The following is a 16745-nucleotide window of genomic DNA, read 5'->3' on the forward strand; positions in this document are numbered from 1 at the left end:
GTGCCCTTCTGTTTCGCAAGGCCTTGAACCCTCGCAATTCTTTGCTTTTCTGAGAACTGACCACAAACGGAGAAACTGAGGCTTCCTTTGCAATTGCTTCCACTTGCAAACCATCCCTGAGCTGTTGTTGAAGGACAGTGTCCCAAGATAACAAATCATAGCATCAAGGCGCCGTGGCTTAGTTGGTCAAAGCGCCTGTCTTGTAAACAGGAGATCCTGGGTTCGAATCCCAGCGGTGCCTCTATCCAGCTGACTTTGCTCTTTGGGATTGTTCTTGGACAGAGAGCCTTGAGACCTTGAATCCAGTTTAAATTGTGCAGAGGCTAGAGCACCTGTCTTTTCTGCCCGCAGAGTGAAAAGCATTACAGTGTTGGAAATGCCCACATGAAAAACCATCAAGTGGCCCAACCACATAGTCATGTGGGCTCTGTGGCGCAATGGATAGCGCATTGGACTTCTAGATTGCAAAATGAGGACATTCAAAGGTTGTGGGTTCGAGTCCCACCAGAGTCGTACCTTTAGCCCTTTTGTCAACCCCATACTGTACAGTGTTGCCCTCAGTTAACAGAAAGCTTTTGAGGCCTCTTGTTCTCAATGTGTTCATTTCAAATAATGTCAATGTAGTTGAAAGGCTTCAAAATGTTGTCTGTTTTGTTTACTACTACATTTGCTTACCAAAATCTCTTGGCTCTTGCACACAAGGACTGGCAGTCACCACAGAGTGGTGCCAGACTTCCTTTCTCTTCCCGCTGCTTAGATGGTCTTTGCAGCTCTTGTGCATGGAGCTCCATAAACATGTTTGTTGTGGGTTCTAGGAGTCCTGCTGAACATGGTTGGCCAATAATCACAGAGGCTGGCTGGCCACCCCATAGTTTATGCTGTCCAAGTCCTGGTCCACGATTTGCATCTTTTTTGTGCACAGGCTGGCAGGCGCTGTGGCTTAGTTGGTTAAAGCGCCTGTCTAGTAAACAGGAGATCCTGGGTTTGAATCCCAGCGGTGCCTTTGAATGTGCCCTTCTATTTCGCAAGGCCTTGAACCCTCGCAATTCTTTGCTTTTCTGAGAACTGACCACAAACGGTGAAACTGAGGCTTCCTTTGCAATTGCTTCCACTTGCAAACCATCCCTGAGCTGTTGTTGAAGGACAGTGTCCCAAGATAACAAATCATAGCATCAAGGCGCTGTGGCTTAGTTGGTCAAAGCGCCTGTCTTGTAAACAGGAGATCCAGGGTTCGTATCCCAGCTGTGCCTCTATCCAGCTGACTTTGCTCTTTGGGATTGTTCTTGGACAGAGAGCCTTGATACCTTGAATCCAGTTTAAATTGTGCAGAGGCTAGAGCACCTGTCTTTTCTGCCCGCAGAGTGAAAAGCATTACAGTGTTGGAAATGCCCAGATGAAAAACCATCAAGTGGCCCAACCACATAATCATGTGGGCTCTGTGGCGCAATGGATAGCGCATTGGACTTCTAGAGTGCAAAATGAGGACATTCAAAGGTTGTGGGTTCGAGTCCCACCAGAGTCGTACCTTTAGCCCTTTTGTCAACCCCATACTGTACAGTGTTGCCCTCAGTTAACAGAAAGCTTTTGAGGCCTCTTGTTTTCAACGTGTTCATTTCAAATAATGTCAATGTAGTTGAAAGGCTTCAAAATGTTGTCTGTTTTGTTTACTACTACATTTGCTTACCAAAACCTCTTGGCTCTTGCACACATGGACTGGCAGTCACCACAGAGTGGTGCCAGACTTCCTTTCTCTTCCCGCTGCTTAGATGGTCTTTGCAGCTGTTGTGAATGGAGCTCCATAAACATGTTTGTTGTGGGTTCTAGGAGTCCTGCTGAACATGGTTGGCCAATAATCACAGAGGCTGGCTGGCCACCCCATAGTTTATGCTGTCCAAGGCCTGGTCCACGATTTGCATCTTTTTTGTGCACAGGCTGGCAGGTGCTGTGGCTTAGTTGGTTAAAGGGCTTGTCTAGTAAACAGGAGATCCTGGGTTCGAATCCCAGCGGTGCCTTTGACTGTGCCCTTCTGTTTCGCAAGGCCTTGAACCCTCGCAATTCTTTGCTTTTCTGAGAACTGACCACAAACGGTGAAACTGAGGCTTGCTTTGCAATTTCTTCCACTTGCAAACCATCCCTGAGCTGTTGTTGAAGGACAGTGTCCCAAGATAACAAATCATAGCATCAAGGCGCTGTGGCTTAGTTGGTCAAAGCTCCTGTCTTGTAAACAGGAGATCCTGGGTTCGAATCCCAGCGGTGCCTCTATCCAGCTGACTTTGCTCTTTGGGATTGTTCTTGGACAGAGAGCCTTGAGACCTTGAATCCAGTTTAAATTTGCAGAGGCTAGAGCACCTGTCTTTACTGCCCGCAGAGTGAAAAGCATTACAGTGTTGGAAATGCCCAGATGAAAAACCATCAAGTGGCCCAAACACATAATCATGTGGGCTCTGTGGCGCAATGGATAGCGCATTGGACTTCTAGATTGCAAAATGAGGACATTCAAAGGTTGTGGGTTCGAGTCCCACCAGAGTCGTACCTTTAGCCCTTTTGTCAACCCCATACTGTACAGTGTTGCCCTCAGTTAACAGAAAGCTTTTGAGGCCTCTTGTTCTCAACGTGTTCACTTCAAATAATGTCAATGTAGTTGAAAGGCTTCAAAATGTTGTCTGTTTTGTTTACTACTACATTTGCTTACCAAAACCTCTTGGCTCTTGCACACAAGGACTGGCAGTCACGACAGAGTGGTGCCAGACTTCCTTTCTCTTCCCGCTGCTTAGATGGTCTTTGCAGCTCTTGTGAATGGAGCTCCATAAACATGTTTGATGTGGGTTCTAGGAGTCCAGCTGAACATGGTTGGCCAATAATCACAGAGGCTGGCTGGCCACCCCCCACGCAGTTGTCAACAAACTAGTTTATGCTGTCCAAGGCCTGGTCCACGATTTGCATCTTTTTTGTGCACAGGCTGGCAGGCGCTGTGGCTTAGTTGGTTAAAGCGCCTGTCTAGTAAACAGGAGATCCTGGGTTCGAATCCCAGCGGTGCCTTTGAATGTGCCCTTCTATTTCGCAAGGCCTTGAACCCTCGCAATTCTTTGCTTTTCTGAGAACTGACCACAAACGGTGAAACTGAGGCTTCCTTTGCAATTGCTTCCACTTGCAAACCATCCCTGAGCTGTTGTTGAAGGACAGTGTCCCAAGATAACAAATCATAGCATCAAGGCGCTGTGGCTTAGTTGGTCAAAGCGCCTGTCTTGTAAACAGGAGATCCAGGGTTCGTATCCCAGCTGTGCCTCTATCCAGCTGACTTTGCTCTTTGGGATTGTTCTTGGACAGAGAGCCTTGAGACCTTGAATCCAGTTTAAATTGTGCAGAGGCTAGAGCACCTGTCTTTTCTGCCCGCAGAGTGAAAAGCATTACAGTGTTGGAAATGCCCAGATGAAAAACCATCAAGTGGCCCAACCACATAATCATGTGGGCTCTGTGGCGCAATGGATAGCGCATTGGACTTCTAGATTGCAAAATGAGGACATTCAAAGGTTGTGGGTTCGAGTCCCACCAGAGTCGTACCTTTAGCCCTTTTGTCAACCCCATACTGTACAGTGTTGCCCTCAGTTAACAGAAAGCTTTTGAGGCCTCTTGTTCTCAACGTGTTCATTTCAAATAATGTCAATGTAGTTGAAAGGCTTCAAAATGTTGTCTGTTTTGTTTACTACTACATTTGCTTACCAAAACCTCTTGGCTCTTGCACACATGGACTGGCAGTCACCACAGAGTGGTGCCAGACTTCCTTTCTCTTCCCGCTGCTTAGATGGTCTTTGCAGCTGTTGTGAATGGAGCTCCATAAACATGTTTGTTGTGGGTTCTAGGAGTCCTGCTGAACATGGTTGGCCAATAATCACAGAGGCTGGCTGGCCACCCCATAGTTTATGCTGTCCAAGGCCTGGTCCACGATTTGCATCTTTTTTGTGCACAGGCTGGCAGGCGCTGTGGCTTAGTTGGTTAAAGCGCCTGTCTAGTAAACAGGAGATCCTGGGTTCGAATCCCAGCGGTGCCTTTGACTGTGCCCTTCTGTTTCGCAAGGCCTTGAACCCTCGCAATTCTTTGCTTTTCTGAGAACTGACCACAAACGGTGAAACTGAGGCTTGCTTTGCAATTTCTTCCACTTGCAAACCATCCCTGAGCTGTTGTTGAAGGACAGTGTCCCAAGATAACAGACCTTGGCATCAAGGCGCCGTGGCTTAGCTGGTCAAAGCGCCTGTCTTGTAAACAGGAGATCCTGGGTTCGAATCCCAGCGGTGCCTCTATCCAGCTGACTTTGCTCTTTGGGATTGTTCTTGGACAGAGAGCCTTGAGACTTTGAATCCAGTTTAAATTGTGCAGAGGCTAGAGCACCTGTCTTTTCTGCCCGCAGAGTGAAAAGCATTACAGTGTTGGAAATGCCCAGATGAAAAACCATCAAGTGGCCCAACCACATAATCATGTGGGCTCTGTGGCGCAATGGATAGCGCATTGGACTTCTAGATTGCAAAATGAGGACATTCAAAGGTTGTGGGTTCGAGTCCCTTTAGCAGTTTTGTCAACCCCATACTGTACAGTGTTGCCCTCAGTTAACAGAAAGTTTTGAGGCCTCTTGTTCTCAATGTGTTAATTTCAAATAATGTCAATGTAGTTGAAAGGCTTCAAAATGTTGTCTGTTTTGTTTACTACTACATTTGCTTACCAAAATCTCTTGGCTCTTGCACACAAGGACTGGCAGTCACCACAGAGTGGTGCCAGACTTCCTTTCTCTTCCCGCTGCTTAGATGGTCTTTGCAGCTCTTGTGCATGGAGCTCCATAAACATGTTTGTTGTGGGTTCTAGGAGTCCTGCTGAACATGGTTGGCCAATAATCACAGAGGCTGGCTGGCCACCCCATAGTTTATGCTGTCCAAGTCCTGGTCCACGATTTGCATCTTTTTTGTGCACAGGCTGGCAGGTGCTGTGGCTTAGTTGGTTAAAGCGCCTGTCTAGTAAACAGGAGATCCTGGGTTCGAATCCCAGCGGTGCCTTTGAATGTGCCCTTCTGTTTCGCAAGGCCTTGAACCCTCGCAATTCTTTGCTTTTCTGAGAACTGACCACAAACGGTGAAACTGAGGCTTCCTTTGCAATTGCTTCCACTTGCAAACCATCCCTGAGCTGTTGTTGAAGGACAGTGTCCCAAGATAACAAATCATAGCATCAAGGCGCCGTGGCTTAGTTGGTCAAAGCGCCTGTCTTGTAAACAGGAGATCCTGGGTTCGAATCCCAGCGGTGCCTCTATCCAGCTGACTTTGCTCTTTGGGATTGTTCTTGGACAGAGAGCCTTGAGACCTTGAATCCAGTTTAAATTGTGCAGAGGCTAGAGCACCTGTCTTTTCTGCCCGCAGAGTGAAAAGCATTACAGTGTTGGAAATGCCCAGATGAAAAACCATCAAGTGGCCCAACCACATAATCATGTGGGCTCTGTGGCGCAATGGATAGCGCATTGGACTTCTAGATTGCAAAATGAGGACATTCAAAGGTTGTGGGTTCGAGTCCCACCAGAGTCGTACCTTTAGCCCTTTTGTCAACCCCATACTGTACAGTGTTGCCCTCAGTTAACAGAAAGCTTTTGAGGCCTCTTGTTCTCAACGTGTTCATTTCAAATAATGTCAATGTAGTTGAAAGGCTTCAAAATGTTGTCTGTTTTGTTTACTACTACATTTGCTTACCAAAACCTCTTGGCTCTTGCACACATGGACTGGCAGTCACCACAGAGTGGTGCCAGACTTCCTTTCTCTTCCCGCTGCTTAGATGGTCTTTGCAGCTGTTGTGAATGGAGCTCCATAAACATGTTTGTTGTGGGTTCTAGGAGTCCTGCTGAACATGGTTGGCCAATAATCACAGAGGCTGGCTGGCCACCCCATAGTTTATGCTGTCCAAGGCCTGGTCCACGATTTGCATCTTTTTTGTGCACAGGCTGGCAGGCGCTGTGGCTTAGTTGGTTAAAGCGCCTGTCTAGTAAACAGGAGATCCTGGGTTCGAATCCCAGCGGTGCCTTTGACTGTGCCCTTCTGTTTCGCAAGGCCTTGAACCCTTGCAATTCTTTGCTTTTCTGAGAACTGACCACAAACGGTGAAACTGAGGCTTGCTTTGCAATTTCTTCCACTTGCAAACCATCCCTGAGCTGTTGTTGAAGGACAGTGTCCCAAGATAACAGATCTTGGCATCAAGGCGCCGTGGCTTAGCTGGTCAAAGCGCCTGTCTTGTAAACAGGAGATCCTGGGTTCGAATCCCAGCGGTGCCTCTATCCAGCTGACTTTGCTCTTTGGGATTGTTCTTGGACAGAGAGCCTTGAGACTTTGAATCCAGTTTAAATTGTGCAGAGGCTAGAGCACCTGTCTTTTCTGCCCGCAGAGTGAAAAGCATTACAGTGTTGGAAATGCCCAGATGAAAAACCATCAAGTGGCCCAACCACATAATCATGTGGGCTCTGTGGCGCAATGGATAGCGCATTGGACTTCTAGATTGCAAAATGAGGACATTCAAAGGTTGTGGGTTCGAGTCCCTTTAGCCGTTTTGTCAACCCCATACTGTACAGTGTTGCCCTCAGTTAACAGAAAGCTTTTGAGGCCTCTTGTTCTCAATGTGTTCATTTCAAATAATGTCAATGTAGTTGAAAGGCTTCAAAATGTTGTCTGTTTTGTTTACTACTACATTTGCTTACCAAAATCTCTTGGCTCTTGCACACAAGGACTGGCAGTCACCACAGAGTGGTGCCAGACTTCCTTTCTCTTCCCGCTGCTTAGATGGTCTTTGCAGCTCTTGTGCATGGAGCTCCATAAACATGTTTGTTGTGGGTTCTAGGAGTCCTGCTGAACATGGTTGGCCAATAATCACAGAGGCTGGCTGGCCACCCCATAGTTTATGCTGTCCAAGTCCTGGTCCACGATTTGCATCTTTTTTGTGCACAGGCTGGCAGGCGCTGTGGCTTAGTTGGTTAAAGCGCCTGTCTAGTAAACAGGAGATCCTGGGTTTGAATCCCAGCGGTGCCTTTGAATGTGCCCTTCTATTTCGCAAGGCCTTGAACCCTCGCAATTCTTTGCTTTTCTGAGAACTGACCACAAACGGTGAAACTGAGGCTTCCTTTGCAATTGCTTCCACTTGCAAACCATCCCTGAGCTGTTGTTGAAGGACAGTGTCCCAAGATAACAAATCATAGCATCAAGGCGCTGTGGCTTAGTTGGTCAAAGCGCCTGTCTTGTAAACAGGAGATCCAGGGTTCGTATCCCAGCTGTGCCTCTATCCAGCTGACTTTGCTCTTTGGGATTGTTCTTGGACAGAGAGCCTTGATACCTTGAATCCAGTTTAAATTGTGCAGAGGCTAGAGCACCTGTCTTTTCTGCCCGCAGAGTGAAAAGCATTACAGTGTTGGAAATGCCCAGATGAAAAACCATCAAGTGGCCCAACCACATAATCATGTGGGCTCTGTGGCGCAATGGATAGCGCATTGGACTTCTAGAGTGCAAAATGTGGACATTCAAAGGTTGTGGGTTCGAGTCCCACCAGAGTCGTACCTTTAGCCCTTTTGTCAACCCCATACTGTACAGTGTTGCCCTCAGTTAACAGAAAGCTTTTGAGGCCTCTTGTTTTCAACGTGTTCATTTCAAATAATGTCAATGTAGTTGAAAGGCTTCAAAATGTTGTCTGTTTTGTTTACTACTACATTTGCTTACCAAAACCTCTTGGCTCTTGCACACATGGACTGGCAGTCACCACAGAGTGGTGCCAGACTTCCTTTCTCTTCCCGCTGCTTAGATGGTCTTTGCAGCTGTTGTGAATGGAGCTCCATAAACATGTTTGTTGTGGGTTCTAGGAGTCCTGCTGAACATGGTTGGCCAATAATCACAGAGGCTGGCTGGCCACCCCATAGTTTATGCTGTCCAAGGCCTGGTCCACGATTTGCATCTTTTTTGTGCACAGGCTGGCAGGTGCTGTGGCTTAGTTGTTTAAAGGGCTTGTCTAGTAAACAGGAGATCCTGGGTTCGAATCCCAGCGGTGCCTTTGACTGTGCCCTTCTGTTTCGCAAGGCCTTGAACCCTCGCAATTCTTTGCTTTTCTGAGAACTGACCACAAACGGTGAAACTGAGGCTTGCTTTGCAATTTCTTCCACTTGCAAACCATCCCTGAGCTGTTGTTGAAGGACAGTGTCCCAAGATAACAAATCATAGCATCAAGGCGCTGTGGCTTAGTTGGTCAAAGCTCCTGTCTTGTAAACAGGAGATCCTGGGTTCGAATCCCAGCGGTGCCTCTATCCAGCTGACTTTGCTCTTTGGGATTGTTCTTGGACAGAGAGCCTTGAGACTTTGAATCCAGTTTAAATTGTGCAGAGGCTAGAGCACCTGTCTTTTCTGCCCGCAGAGTGAAAAGCATTACAGTGTTGGAAATGCCCAGATGAAAAACCATCAAGTGGCCCAACCACATAATCATGTGGGCTCTGTGGCGCAATGGATAGCGCATTGGACTTCTAGATTGCAAAATGAGGACATTCAAAGGTTGTGGGTTCGAGTCCCTTTAGCAGTTTTGTCAACCCCATACTGTACAGTGTTGCCCTCAGTTAACAGAAAGTTTTGAGGCCTCTTGTTCTCAATGTGTTAATTTCAAATAATGTCAATGTAGTTGAAAGGCTTCAAAATGTTGTCTGTTTTGTTTACTACTACATTTGCTTACCAAAATCTCTTGGCTCTTGCACACAAGGACTGGCAGTCACCACAGAGTGGTGCCAGACTTCCTTTCTCTTCCCGCTGCTTAGATGGTCTTTGCAGCTCTTGTGCATGGAGCTCCATAAACATGTTTGTTGTGGGTTCTAGGAGTCCTGCTGAACATGGTTGGCCAATAATCACAGAGGCTGGCTGGCCACCCCATAGTTTATGCTGTCCAAGTCCTGGTCCACGATTTGCATCTTTTTTGTGCACAGGCTGGCAGGTGCTGTGGCTTAGTTGGTTAAAGCGCCTGTCTAGTAAACAGGAGATCCTGGGTTCGAATCCCAGCGGTGCCTTTGAATGTGCCCTTCTGTTTCGCAAGGCCTTGAACCCTCGCAATTCTTTGCTTTTCTGAGAACTGACCACAAACGGTGAAACTGAGGCTTCCTTTGCAATTGCTTCCACTTGCAAACCATCCCTGAGCTGTTGTTGAAGGACAGTGTCCCAAGATAACAAATCATAGCATCAAGGCGCCGTGGCTTAGTTGGTCAAAGCGCCTGTCTTGTAAACAGGAGATCCTGGGTTCGAATCCCAGCGGTGCCTCTATCCAGCTGACTTTGCTCTTTGGGATTGTTCTTGGACAGAGAGCCTTGAGACCTTGAATCCAGTTTAAATTGTGCAGAGGCTAGAGCACCTGTCTTTTCTGCCCGCAGAGTGAAAAGCATTACAGTGTTGGAAATGCCCAGATGAAAAACCATCAAGTGGCCCAACCACATAATCATGTGGGCTCTGTGGCGCAATGGATAGCGCATTGGACTTCTAGATTGCAAAATGAGGACATTCAAAGGTTGTGGGTTCGAGTCCCACCAGAGTCGTACCTTTAGCCCTTTTGTCAACCCCATACTGTACAGTGTTGCCCTCAGTTAACAGAAAGCTTTTGAGGCCTCTTGTTCTCAACGTGTTCATTTCAAATAATGTCAATGTAGTTGAAAGGCTTCAAAATGTTGTCTGTTTTGTTTACTACTACATTTGCTTACCAAAACCTCTTGGCTCTTGCACACATGGACTGGCAGTCACCACAGAGTGGTGCCAGACTTCCTTTCTCTTCCCGCTGCTTAGATGGTCTTTGCAGCTGTTGTGAATGGAGCTCCATAAACATGTTTGTTGTGGGTTCTAGGAGTCCTGCTGAACATGGTTGGCCAATAATCACAGAGGCTGGCTGGCCACCCCATAGTTTATGCTGTCCAAGGCCTGGTCCACGATTTGCATCTTTTTTGTGCACAGGCTGGCAGGCGCTGTGGCTTAGTTGGTTAAAGCGCCTGTCTAGTAAACAGGAGATCCTGGGTTCGAATCCCAGCGGTGCCTTTGACTGTGCCCTTCTGTTTCGCAAGGCCTTGAACCCTTGCAATTCTTTGCTTTTCTGAGAACTGACCACAAACGGTGAAACTGAGGCTTGCTTTGCAATTTCTTCCACTTGCAAACCATCCCTGAGCTGTTGTTGAAGGACAGTGTCCCAAGATAACAGATCTTGGCATCAAGGCGCCGTGGCTTAGCTGGTCAAAGCGCCTGTCTTGTAAACAGGAGATCCTGGGTTCGAATCCCAGCGGTGCCTCTATCCAGCTGACTTTGCTCTTTGGGATTGTTCTTGGACAGAGAGCCTTGAGACTTTGAATCCAGTTTAAATTGTGCAGAGGCTAGAGCACCTGTCTTTTCTGCCCGCAGAGTGAAAAGCATTACAGTGTTGGAAATGCCCAGATGAAAAACCATCAAGTGGCCCAACCACATAATCATGTGGGCTCTGTGGCGCAATGGATAGCGCATTGGACTTCTAGATTGCAAAATGAGGACATTCAAAGGTTGTGGGTTCGAGTCCCTTTAGCCGTTTTGTCAACCCCATACTGTACAGTGTTGCCCTCAGTTAACAGAAAGCTTTTGAGGCCTCTTGTTCTCAATGTGTTCATTTCAAATAATGTCAATGTAGTTGAAAGGCTTCAAAATGTTGTCTGTTTTGTTTACTACTACATTTGCTTACCAAAATCTCTTGGCTCTTGCACACAAGGACTGGCAGTCACCACAGAGTGGTGCCAGACTTCCTTTCTCTTCCCGCTGCTTAGATGGTCTTTGCAGCTCTTGTGCATGGAGCTCCATAAACATGTTTGTTGTGGGTTCTAGGAGTCCTGCTGAACATGGTTGGCCAATAATCACAGAGGCTGGCTGGCCACCCCATAGTTTATGCTGTCCAAGTCCTGGTCCACGATTTGCATCTTTTTTGTGCACAGGCTGGCAGGTGCTGTGGCTTAGTTGGTTAAAGCGCCTGTCTAGTAAACAGGAGATCCTGGGTTCGAATCCCAGCGGTGCCTTTGAATGTGCCCTTCTGTTTCGCAAGGCCTTGAACCCTCGCAATTCTTTGCTTTTCTGAGAACTGACCACAAACGGTGAAACTGAGGCTTCCTTTGCAATTGCTTCCACTTGCAAACCATCCCTGAGCTGTTGTTGAAGGACAGTGTCCCAAGATAACAAATCATAGCATCAAGGCGCCGTGGCTTAGTTGGTCAAAGCGCCTGTCTTGTAAACAGGAGATCCTGGGTTCGAATCCCAGCGGTGCCTCTATCCAGCTGACTTTGCTCTTTGGGATTGTTCTTGGACAGAGAGCCTTGAGACCTTGAATCCAGTTTAAATTGTGCAGAGGCTAGAGCACCTGTCTTTTCTGCCCGCAGAGTGAAAAGCATTACAGTGTTGGAAATGCCCAGATGAAAAACCATCAAGTGGCCCAACCACATAATCATGTGGGCTCTGTGGCGCAATGGATAGCGCATTGGACTTCTAGATTGCAAAATGAGGACATTCAAAGGTTGTGGGTTCGAGTCCCACCAGAGTCGTACCTTTAGCCCTTTTGTCAACCCCATACTGTACAGTGTTGCCCTCAGTTAACAGAAAGCTTTTGAGGCCTCTTGTTCTCAACGTGTTCATTTCAAATAATGTCAATGTAGTTGAAAGGCTTCAAAATGTTGTCTGTTTTGTTTACTACTACATTTGCTTACCAAAACCTCTTGGCTCTTGCACACATGGACTGGCAGTCACCACAGAGTGGTGCCAGACTTCCTTTCTCTTCCCGCTGCTTAGATGGTCTTTGCAGCTGTTGTGAATGGAGCTCCATAAACATGTTTGTTGTGGGTTCTAGGAGTCCTGCTGAACATGGTTGGCCAATAATCACAGAGGCTGGCTGGCCACCCCATAGTTTATGCTGTCCAAGGCCTGGTCCACGATTTGCATCTTTTTTGTGCACAGGCTGGCAGGCGCTGTGGCTTAGTTGGTTAAAGCGCCTGTCTAGTAAACAGGAGATCCTGGGTTCGAATCCCAGCGGTGCCTTTGACTGTGCCCTTCTGTTTCGCAAGGCCTTGAACCCTTGCAATTCTTTGCTTTTCTGAGAACTGACCACAAACGGTGAAACTGAGGCTTGCTTTGCAATTTCTTCCACTTGCAAACCATCCCTGAGCTGTTGTTGAAGGACAGTGTCCCAAGATAACAGATCTTGGCATCAAGGCGCCGTGGCTTAGCTGGTCAAAGCGCCTGTCTTGTAAACAGGAGATCCTGGGTTCGAATCCCAGCGGTGCCTCTATCCAGCTGACTTTGCTCTTTGGGATTGTTCTTGGACAGAGAGCCTTGAGACTTTGAATCCAGTTTAAATTGTGCAGAGGCTAGAGCACCTGTCTTTTCTGCCCGCAGAGTGAAAAGCATTACAGTGTTGGAAATGCCCAGATGAAAAACCATCAAGTGGCCCAACCACATAATCATGTGGGCTCTGTGGCGCAATGGATAGCGCATTGGACTTCTAGATTGCAAAATGAGGACATTCAAAGGTTGTGGGTTCGAGTCCCTTTAGCCGTTTTGTCAACCCCATACTGTACAGTGTTGCCCTCAGTTAACAGAAAGCTTTTGAGGCCTCTTGTTCTCAATGTGTTCATTTCAAATAATGTCAATGTAGTTGAAAGGCTTCAAAATGTTGTCTGTTTTGTTTACTACTACATTTGCTTACCAAAATCTCTTGGCTCTTGCACACAAGGACTGGCAGTCACCACAGAGTGGTGCCAGACTTCCTTTCTCTTCCCGCTGCTTAGATGGTCTTTGCAGCTCTTGTGCATGGAGCTCCATAAACATGTTTGTTGTGGGTTCTAGGAGTCCTGCTGAACATGGTTGGCCAATAATCACAGAGGCTGGCTGGCCACCCCATAGTTTATGCTGTCCAAGTCCTGGTCCACGATTTGCATCTTTTTTGTGCACAGGCTGGCAGGCGCTGTGGCTTAGTTGGTTAAAGCGCCTGTCTAGTAAACAGGAGATCCTGGGTTTGAATCCCAGCGGTGCCTTTGAATGTGCCCTTCTATTTCGCAAGGCCTTGAACCCTCGCAATTCTTTGCTTTTCTGAGAACTGACCACAAACGGTGAAACTGAGGCTTCCTTTGCAATTGCTTCCACTTGCAAACCATCCCTGAGCTGTTGTTGAAGGACAGTGTCCCAAGATAACAAATCATAGCATCAAGGCGCTGTGGCTTAGTTGGTCAAAGCGCCTGTCTTGTAAACAGGAGATCCAGGGTTCGTATCCCAGCTGTGCCTCTATCCAGCTGACTTTGCTCTTTGGGATTGTTCTTGGACAGAGAGCCTTGATACCTTGAATCCAGTTTAAATTGTGCAGAGGCTAGAGCACCTGTCTTTTCTGCCCGCAGAGTGAAAAGCATTACAGTGTTGGAAATGCCCAGATGAAAAACCATCAAGTGGCCCAACCACATAATCATGTGGGCTCTGTGGCGCAATGGATAGCGCATTGGACTTCTAGAGTGCAAAATGAGGACATTCAAAGGTTGTGGGTTCGAGTCCCACCAGAGTCGTACCTTTAGCCCTTTTGTCAACCCCATACTGTACAGTGTTGCCCTCAGTTAACAGAAAGCTTTTGAGGCCTCTTGTTTTCAACGTGTTCATTTCAAATAATGTCAATGTAGTTGAAAGGCTTCAAAATGTTGTCTGTTTTGTTTACTACTACATTTGCTTACCAAAACCTCTTGGCTCTTGCACACATGGACTGGCAGTCACCACAGAGTGGTGCCAGACTTCCTTTCTCTTCCCGCTGCTTAGATGGTCTTTGCAGCTGTTGTGAATGGAGCTCCATAAACATGTTTGTTGTGGGTTCTAGGAGTCCTGCTGAACATGGTTGGCCAATAATCACAGAGGCTGGCTGGCCACCCCATAGTTTATGCTGTCCAAGGCCTGGTCCACGATTTGCATCTTTTTTGTGCACAGGCTGGCAGGTGCTGTGGCTTAGTTGTTTAAAGGGCTTGTCTAGTAAACAGGAGATCCTGGGTTCGAATCCCAGCGGTGCCTTTGACTGTGCCCTTCTGTTTCGCAAGGCCTTGAACCCTCGCAATTCTTTGCTTTTCTGAGAACTGACCACAAACGGTGAAACTGAGGCTTGCTTTGCAATTTCTTCCACTTGCAAACCATCCCTGAGCTGTTGTTGAAGGACAGTGTCCCAAGATAACAAATCATAGCATCAAGGCGCTGTGGCTTAGTTGGTCAAAGCTCCTGTCTTGTAAACAGGAGATCCTGGGTTCGAATCCCAGCGGTGCCTCTATCCAGCTGACTTTGCTCTTTGGGATTGTTCTTGGACAGAGAGCCTTGAGACTTTGAATCCAGTTTAAATTGTGCAGAGGCTAGAGCACCTGTCTTTTCTGCCCGCAGAGTGAAAAGCATTACAGTGTTGGAAATGCCCAGATGAAAAACCATCAAGTGGCCCAACCACATAATCATGTGGGCTCTGTGGCGCAATGGATAGCGCATTGGACTTCTAGATTGCAAAATGAGGACATTCAAAGGTTGTGGGTTCGAGTCCCTTTAGCAGTTTTGTCAACCCCATACTGTACAGTGTTGCCCTCAGTTAACAGAAAGTTTTGAGGCCTCTTGTTCTCAATGTGTTAATTTCAAATAATGTCAATGTAGTTGAAAGGCTTCAAAATGTTGTCTGTTTTGTTTACTACTACATTTGCTTACCAAAATCTCTTGGCTCTTGCACACAAGGACTGGCAGTCACCACAGAGTGGTGCCAGACTTCCTTTCTCTTCCCGCTGCTTAGATGGTCTTTGCAGCTCTTGTGCATGGAGCTCCATAAACATGTTTGTTGTGGGTTCTAGGAGTCCTGCTGAACATGGTTGGCCAATAATCACAGAGGCTGGCTGGCCACCCCATAGTTTATGCTGTCCAAGTCCTGGTCCACGATTTGCATCTTTTTTGTGCACAGGCTGGCAGGTGCTGTGGCTTAGTTGGTTAAAGCGCCTGTCTAGTAAACAGGAGATCCTGGGTTCGAATCCCAGCGGTGCCTTTGAATGTGCCCTTCTGTTTCGCAAGGCCTTGAACCCTCGCAATTCTTTGCTTTTCTGAGAACTGACCACAAACGGTGAAACTGAGGCTTCCTTTGCAATTGCTTCCACTTGCAAACCATCCCTGAGCTGTTGTTGAAGGACAGTGTCCCAAGATAACAAATCATAGCATCAAGGCGCCGTGGCTTAGTTGGTCAAAGCGCCTGTCTTGTAAACAGGAGATCCTGGGTTCGAATCCCAGCGGTGCCTCTATCCAGCTGACTTTGCTCTTTGGGATTGTTCTTGGACAGAGAGCCTTGAGACCTTGAATCCAGTTTAAATTGTGCAGAGGCTAGAGCACCTGTCTTTTCTGCCCGCAGAGTGAAAAGCATTACAGTGTTGGAAATGCCCAGATGAAAAACCATCAAGTGGCCCAACCACATAATCATGTGGGCTCTGTGGCGCAATGGATAGCGCATTGGACTTCTAGATTGCAAAATGAGGACATTCAAAGGTTGTGGGTTCGAGTCCCACCAGAGTCGTACCTTTAGCCCTTTTGTCAACCCCATACTGTACAGTGTTGCCCTCAGTTAACAGAAAGCTTTTGAGGCCTCTTGTTCTCAACGTGTTCATTTCAAATAATGTCAATGTAGTTGAAAGGCTTCAAAATGTTGTCTGTTTTGTTTACTACTACATTTGCTTACCAAAACCTCTTGGCTCTTGCACACATGGACTGGCAGTCACCACAGAGTGGTGCCAGACTTCCTTTCTCTTCCCGCTGCTTAGATGGTCTTTGCAGCTGTTGTGAATGGAGCTCCATAAACATGTTTGTTGTGGGTTCTAGGAGTCCTGCTGAACATGGTTGGCCAATAATCACAGAGGCTGGCTGGCCACCCCATAGTTTATGCTGTCCAAGGCCTGGTCCACGATTTGCATCTTTTTTGTGCACAGGCTGGCAGGCGCTGTGGCTTAGTTGGTTAAAGCGCCTGTCTAGTAAACAGGAGATCCTGGGTTCGAATCCCAGCGGTGCCTTTGACTGTGCCCTTCTGTTTCGCAAGGCCTTGAACCCTTGCAATTCTTTGCTTTTCTGAGAACTGACCACAAACGGTGAAACTGAGGCTTGCTTTGCAATTTCTTCCACTTGCAAACCATCCCTGAGCTGTTGTTGAAGGACAGTGTCCCAAGATAACAGATCTTGGCATCAAGGCGCCGTGGCTTAGCTGGTCAAAGCGCCTGTCTTGTAAACAGGAGATCCTGGGTTCGAATCCCAGCGGTGCCTCTATCCAGCTGACTTTGCTCTTTGGGATTGTTCTTGGACAGAGAGCCTTGAGACTTTGAATCCAGTTTAAATTGTGCAGAGGCTAGAGCACCTGTCTTTTCTGCCCGCAGAGTGAAAAGCATTACAGTGTTGGAAATGCCCAGATGAAAAACCATCAAGTGGCCCAACCACATAATCATGTGGGCTCTGTGGCGCAATGGATAGCGCATTGGACTTCTAGATTGCAAAATGAGGACATTCAAAGGTTGTGGGTTCGAGTCCCTTTAGCCGTTTTGTCAACCCCATACTGTACAGTGTTGCCCTCAGTTAACAGAAAGCTTTTGAGGCCTCTTGTTCTCAATGTGTTCATTTCAAATAATGTCAATGTAGTTGAAAGGCTTCAAAATGTTGTCTGTTTTGTTTACTACTACATTTGCTTACCAAAATCTC

General features: G+C 47.2%; 41 non-coding genes across 41 annotated transcripts; all 41 read left to right on the forward strand.

Moving 5' to 3' along the window:
* Positions 1–167: 167 nt before the first annotated feature.
* On the forward strand, positions 168–241 carry trnat-ugu (transfer RNA threonine (anticodon UGU)). Its single transcript has one exon. It is a non-coding gene; the product is annotated as a tRNA-Thr (tRNA).
* A 182-nt stretch (positions 242–423) lies between these two features.
* On the forward strand, positions 424–513 carry trnar-ucu (transfer RNA arginine (anticodon UCU)). Its single transcript is given in 2 exon segments — positions 424–460; positions 478–513. It is a non-coding gene; the product is annotated as a tRNA-Arg (tRNA).
* Positions 514–929: 416 nt separating this feature from the next.
* trnat-agu (transfer RNA threonine (anticodon AGU)) lies at positions 930–1003 on the forward strand. The gene has a single exon. It is a non-coding gene; the product is annotated as a tRNA-Thr (tRNA).
* Positions 1004–1176: 173 nt separating this feature from the next.
* On the forward strand, positions 1177–1250 carry trnat-ugu (transfer RNA threonine (anticodon UGU)). The gene has a single exon. It is a non-coding gene; the product is annotated as a tRNA-Thr (tRNA).
* A 182-nt stretch (positions 1251–1432) lies between these two features.
* Positions 1433–1522, forward strand: trnar-ucu (transfer RNA arginine (anticodon UCU)). The gene is given in 2 exon segments: positions 1433–1469; positions 1487–1522. It is a non-coding gene; the product is annotated as a tRNA-Arg (tRNA).
* Positions 1523–1938: 416 nt separating this feature from the next.
* Positions 1939–2012, forward strand: trnat-agu (transfer RNA threonine (anticodon AGU)). The gene has a single exon. It is a non-coding gene; the product is annotated as a tRNA-Thr (tRNA).
* A 173-nt stretch (positions 2013–2185) lies between these two features.
* trnat-ugu (transfer RNA threonine (anticodon UGU)) lies at positions 2186–2259 on the forward strand. The gene has a single exon. It is a non-coding gene; the product is annotated as a tRNA-Thr (tRNA).
* Positions 2260–2440: 181 nt separating this feature from the next.
* Positions 2441–2530, forward strand: trnar-ucu (transfer RNA arginine (anticodon UCU)). The gene is given in 2 exon segments: positions 2441–2477; positions 2495–2530. It is a non-coding gene; the product is annotated as a tRNA-Arg (tRNA).
* Positions 2531–2965: 435 nt separating this feature from the next.
* Positions 2966–3039, forward strand: trnat-agu (transfer RNA threonine (anticodon AGU)). The gene has a single exon. It is a non-coding gene; the product is annotated as a tRNA-Thr (tRNA).
* A 173-nt stretch (positions 3040–3212) lies between these two features.
* On the forward strand, positions 3213–3286 carry trnat-ugu (transfer RNA threonine (anticodon UGU)). Its single transcript has one exon. It is a non-coding gene; the product is annotated as a tRNA-Thr (tRNA).
* A 182-nt stretch (positions 3287–3468) lies between these two features.
* On the forward strand, positions 3469–3558 carry trnar-ucu (transfer RNA arginine (anticodon UCU)). The gene is given in 2 exon segments: positions 3469–3505; positions 3523–3558. It is a non-coding gene; the product is annotated as a tRNA-Arg (tRNA).
* Positions 3559–3974: 416 nt separating this feature from the next.
* trnat-agu (transfer RNA threonine (anticodon AGU)) lies at positions 3975–4048 on the forward strand. The gene has a single exon. It is a non-coding gene; the product is annotated as a tRNA-Thr (tRNA).
* Positions 4049–4221: 173 nt separating this feature from the next.
* On the forward strand, positions 4222–4295 carry trnat-ugu (transfer RNA threonine (anticodon UGU)). The gene has a single exon. It is a non-coding gene; the product is annotated as a tRNA-Thr (tRNA).
* A 673-nt stretch (positions 4296–4968) lies between these two features.
* Positions 4969–5042, forward strand: trnat-agu (transfer RNA threonine (anticodon AGU)). Its single transcript has one exon. It is a non-coding gene; the product is annotated as a tRNA-Thr (tRNA).
* Positions 5043–5215: 173 nt separating this feature from the next.
* trnat-ugu (transfer RNA threonine (anticodon UGU)) lies at positions 5216–5289 on the forward strand. The gene has a single exon. It is a non-coding gene; the product is annotated as a tRNA-Thr (tRNA).
* A 182-nt stretch (positions 5290–5471) lies between these two features.
* Positions 5472–5561, forward strand: trnar-ucu (transfer RNA arginine (anticodon UCU)). The gene is given in 2 exon segments: positions 5472–5508; positions 5526–5561. It is a non-coding gene; the product is annotated as a tRNA-Arg (tRNA).
* A 416-nt stretch (positions 5562–5977) lies between these two features.
* Positions 5978–6051, forward strand: trnat-agu (transfer RNA threonine (anticodon AGU)). Its single transcript has one exon. It is a non-coding gene; the product is annotated as a tRNA-Thr (tRNA).
* Positions 6052–6224: 173 nt separating this feature from the next.
* On the forward strand, positions 6225–6298 carry trnat-ugu (transfer RNA threonine (anticodon UGU)). Its single transcript has one exon. It is a non-coding gene; the product is annotated as a tRNA-Thr (tRNA).
* A 674-nt stretch (positions 6299–6972) lies between these two features.
* trnat-agu (transfer RNA threonine (anticodon AGU)) lies at positions 6973–7046 on the forward strand. The gene has a single exon. It is a non-coding gene; the product is annotated as a tRNA-Thr (tRNA).
* Positions 7047–7219: 173 nt separating this feature from the next.
* Positions 7220–7293, forward strand: trnat-ugu (transfer RNA threonine (anticodon UGU)). The gene has a single exon. It is a non-coding gene; the product is annotated as a tRNA-Thr (tRNA).
* Positions 7294–7475: 182 nt separating this feature from the next.
* trnar-ucu (transfer RNA arginine (anticodon UCU)) lies at positions 7476–7565 on the forward strand. Its single transcript is given in 2 exon segments — positions 7476–7512; positions 7530–7565. It is a non-coding gene; the product is annotated as a tRNA-Arg (tRNA).
* Positions 7566–8228: 663 nt separating this feature from the next.
* Positions 8229–8302, forward strand: trnat-ugu (transfer RNA threonine (anticodon UGU)). Its single transcript has one exon. It is a non-coding gene; the product is annotated as a tRNA-Thr (tRNA).
* Positions 8303–8975: 673 nt separating this feature from the next.
* Positions 8976–9049, forward strand: trnat-agu (transfer RNA threonine (anticodon AGU)). Its single transcript has one exon. It is a non-coding gene; the product is annotated as a tRNA-Thr (tRNA).
* Positions 9050–9222: 173 nt separating this feature from the next.
* Positions 9223–9296, forward strand: trnat-ugu (transfer RNA threonine (anticodon UGU)). The gene has a single exon. It is a non-coding gene; the product is annotated as a tRNA-Thr (tRNA).
* A 182-nt stretch (positions 9297–9478) lies between these two features.
* On the forward strand, positions 9479–9568 carry trnar-ucu (transfer RNA arginine (anticodon UCU)). Its single transcript is given in 2 exon segments — positions 9479–9515; positions 9533–9568. It is a non-coding gene; the product is annotated as a tRNA-Arg (tRNA).
* Positions 9569–9984: 416 nt separating this feature from the next.
* Positions 9985–10058, forward strand: trnat-agu (transfer RNA threonine (anticodon AGU)). The gene has a single exon. It is a non-coding gene; the product is annotated as a tRNA-Thr (tRNA).
* A 173-nt stretch (positions 10059–10231) lies between these two features.
* Positions 10232–10305, forward strand: trnat-ugu (transfer RNA threonine (anticodon UGU)). Its single transcript has one exon. It is a non-coding gene; the product is annotated as a tRNA-Thr (tRNA).
* Positions 10306–10979: 674 nt separating this feature from the next.
* On the forward strand, positions 10980–11053 carry trnat-agu (transfer RNA threonine (anticodon AGU)). Its single transcript has one exon. It is a non-coding gene; the product is annotated as a tRNA-Thr (tRNA).
* Positions 11054–11226: 173 nt separating this feature from the next.
* Positions 11227–11300, forward strand: trnat-ugu (transfer RNA threonine (anticodon UGU)). Its single transcript has one exon. It is a non-coding gene; the product is annotated as a tRNA-Thr (tRNA).
* Positions 11301–11482: 182 nt separating this feature from the next.
* trnar-ucu (transfer RNA arginine (anticodon UCU)) lies at positions 11483–11572 on the forward strand. Its single transcript is given in 2 exon segments — positions 11483–11519; positions 11537–11572. It is a non-coding gene; the product is annotated as a tRNA-Arg (tRNA).
* Positions 11573–11988: 416 nt separating this feature from the next.
* On the forward strand, positions 11989–12062 carry trnat-agu (transfer RNA threonine (anticodon AGU)). The gene has a single exon. It is a non-coding gene; the product is annotated as a tRNA-Thr (tRNA).
* Positions 12063–12235: 173 nt separating this feature from the next.
* On the forward strand, positions 12236–12309 carry trnat-ugu (transfer RNA threonine (anticodon UGU)). Its single transcript has one exon. It is a non-coding gene; the product is annotated as a tRNA-Thr (tRNA).
* A 674-nt stretch (positions 12310–12983) lies between these two features.
* On the forward strand, positions 12984–13057 carry trnat-agu (transfer RNA threonine (anticodon AGU)). Its single transcript has one exon. It is a non-coding gene; the product is annotated as a tRNA-Thr (tRNA).
* Positions 13058–13230: 173 nt separating this feature from the next.
* trnat-ugu (transfer RNA threonine (anticodon UGU)) lies at positions 13231–13304 on the forward strand. Its single transcript has one exon. It is a non-coding gene; the product is annotated as a tRNA-Thr (tRNA).
* Positions 13305–13486: 182 nt separating this feature from the next.
* Positions 13487–13576, forward strand: trnar-ucu (transfer RNA arginine (anticodon UCU)). The gene is given in 2 exon segments: positions 13487–13523; positions 13541–13576. It is a non-coding gene; the product is annotated as a tRNA-Arg (tRNA).
* A 663-nt stretch (positions 13577–14239) lies between these two features.
* On the forward strand, positions 14240–14313 carry trnat-ugu (transfer RNA threonine (anticodon UGU)). The gene has a single exon. It is a non-coding gene; the product is annotated as a tRNA-Thr (tRNA).
* Positions 14314–14986: 673 nt separating this feature from the next.
* trnat-agu (transfer RNA threonine (anticodon AGU)) lies at positions 14987–15060 on the forward strand. Its single transcript has one exon. It is a non-coding gene; the product is annotated as a tRNA-Thr (tRNA).
* A 173-nt stretch (positions 15061–15233) lies between these two features.
* trnat-ugu (transfer RNA threonine (anticodon UGU)) lies at positions 15234–15307 on the forward strand. The gene has a single exon. It is a non-coding gene; the product is annotated as a tRNA-Thr (tRNA).
* Positions 15308–15489: 182 nt separating this feature from the next.
* On the forward strand, positions 15490–15579 carry trnar-ucu (transfer RNA arginine (anticodon UCU)). Its single transcript is given in 2 exon segments — positions 15490–15526; positions 15544–15579. It is a non-coding gene; the product is annotated as a tRNA-Arg (tRNA).
* A 416-nt stretch (positions 15580–15995) lies between these two features.
* Positions 15996–16069, forward strand: trnat-agu (transfer RNA threonine (anticodon AGU)). Its single transcript has one exon. It is a non-coding gene; the product is annotated as a tRNA-Thr (tRNA).
* A 173-nt stretch (positions 16070–16242) lies between these two features.
* On the forward strand, positions 16243–16316 carry trnat-ugu (transfer RNA threonine (anticodon UGU)). The gene has a single exon. It is a non-coding gene; the product is annotated as a tRNA-Thr (tRNA).
* The last annotated feature ends 429 nt before the right edge of the window (positions 16317–16745 follow it).

This window comes from Pimephales promelas, chromosome 16 (assembly GCF_988280905.1).
Source record: "Pimephales promelas chromosome 16, fPimPro1.hap1.1, whole genome shotgun sequence".
Lineage (NCBI taxonomy): Eukaryota > Metazoa > Chordata > Actinopteri > Cypriniformes > Leuciscidae > Pimephales > Pimephales promelas.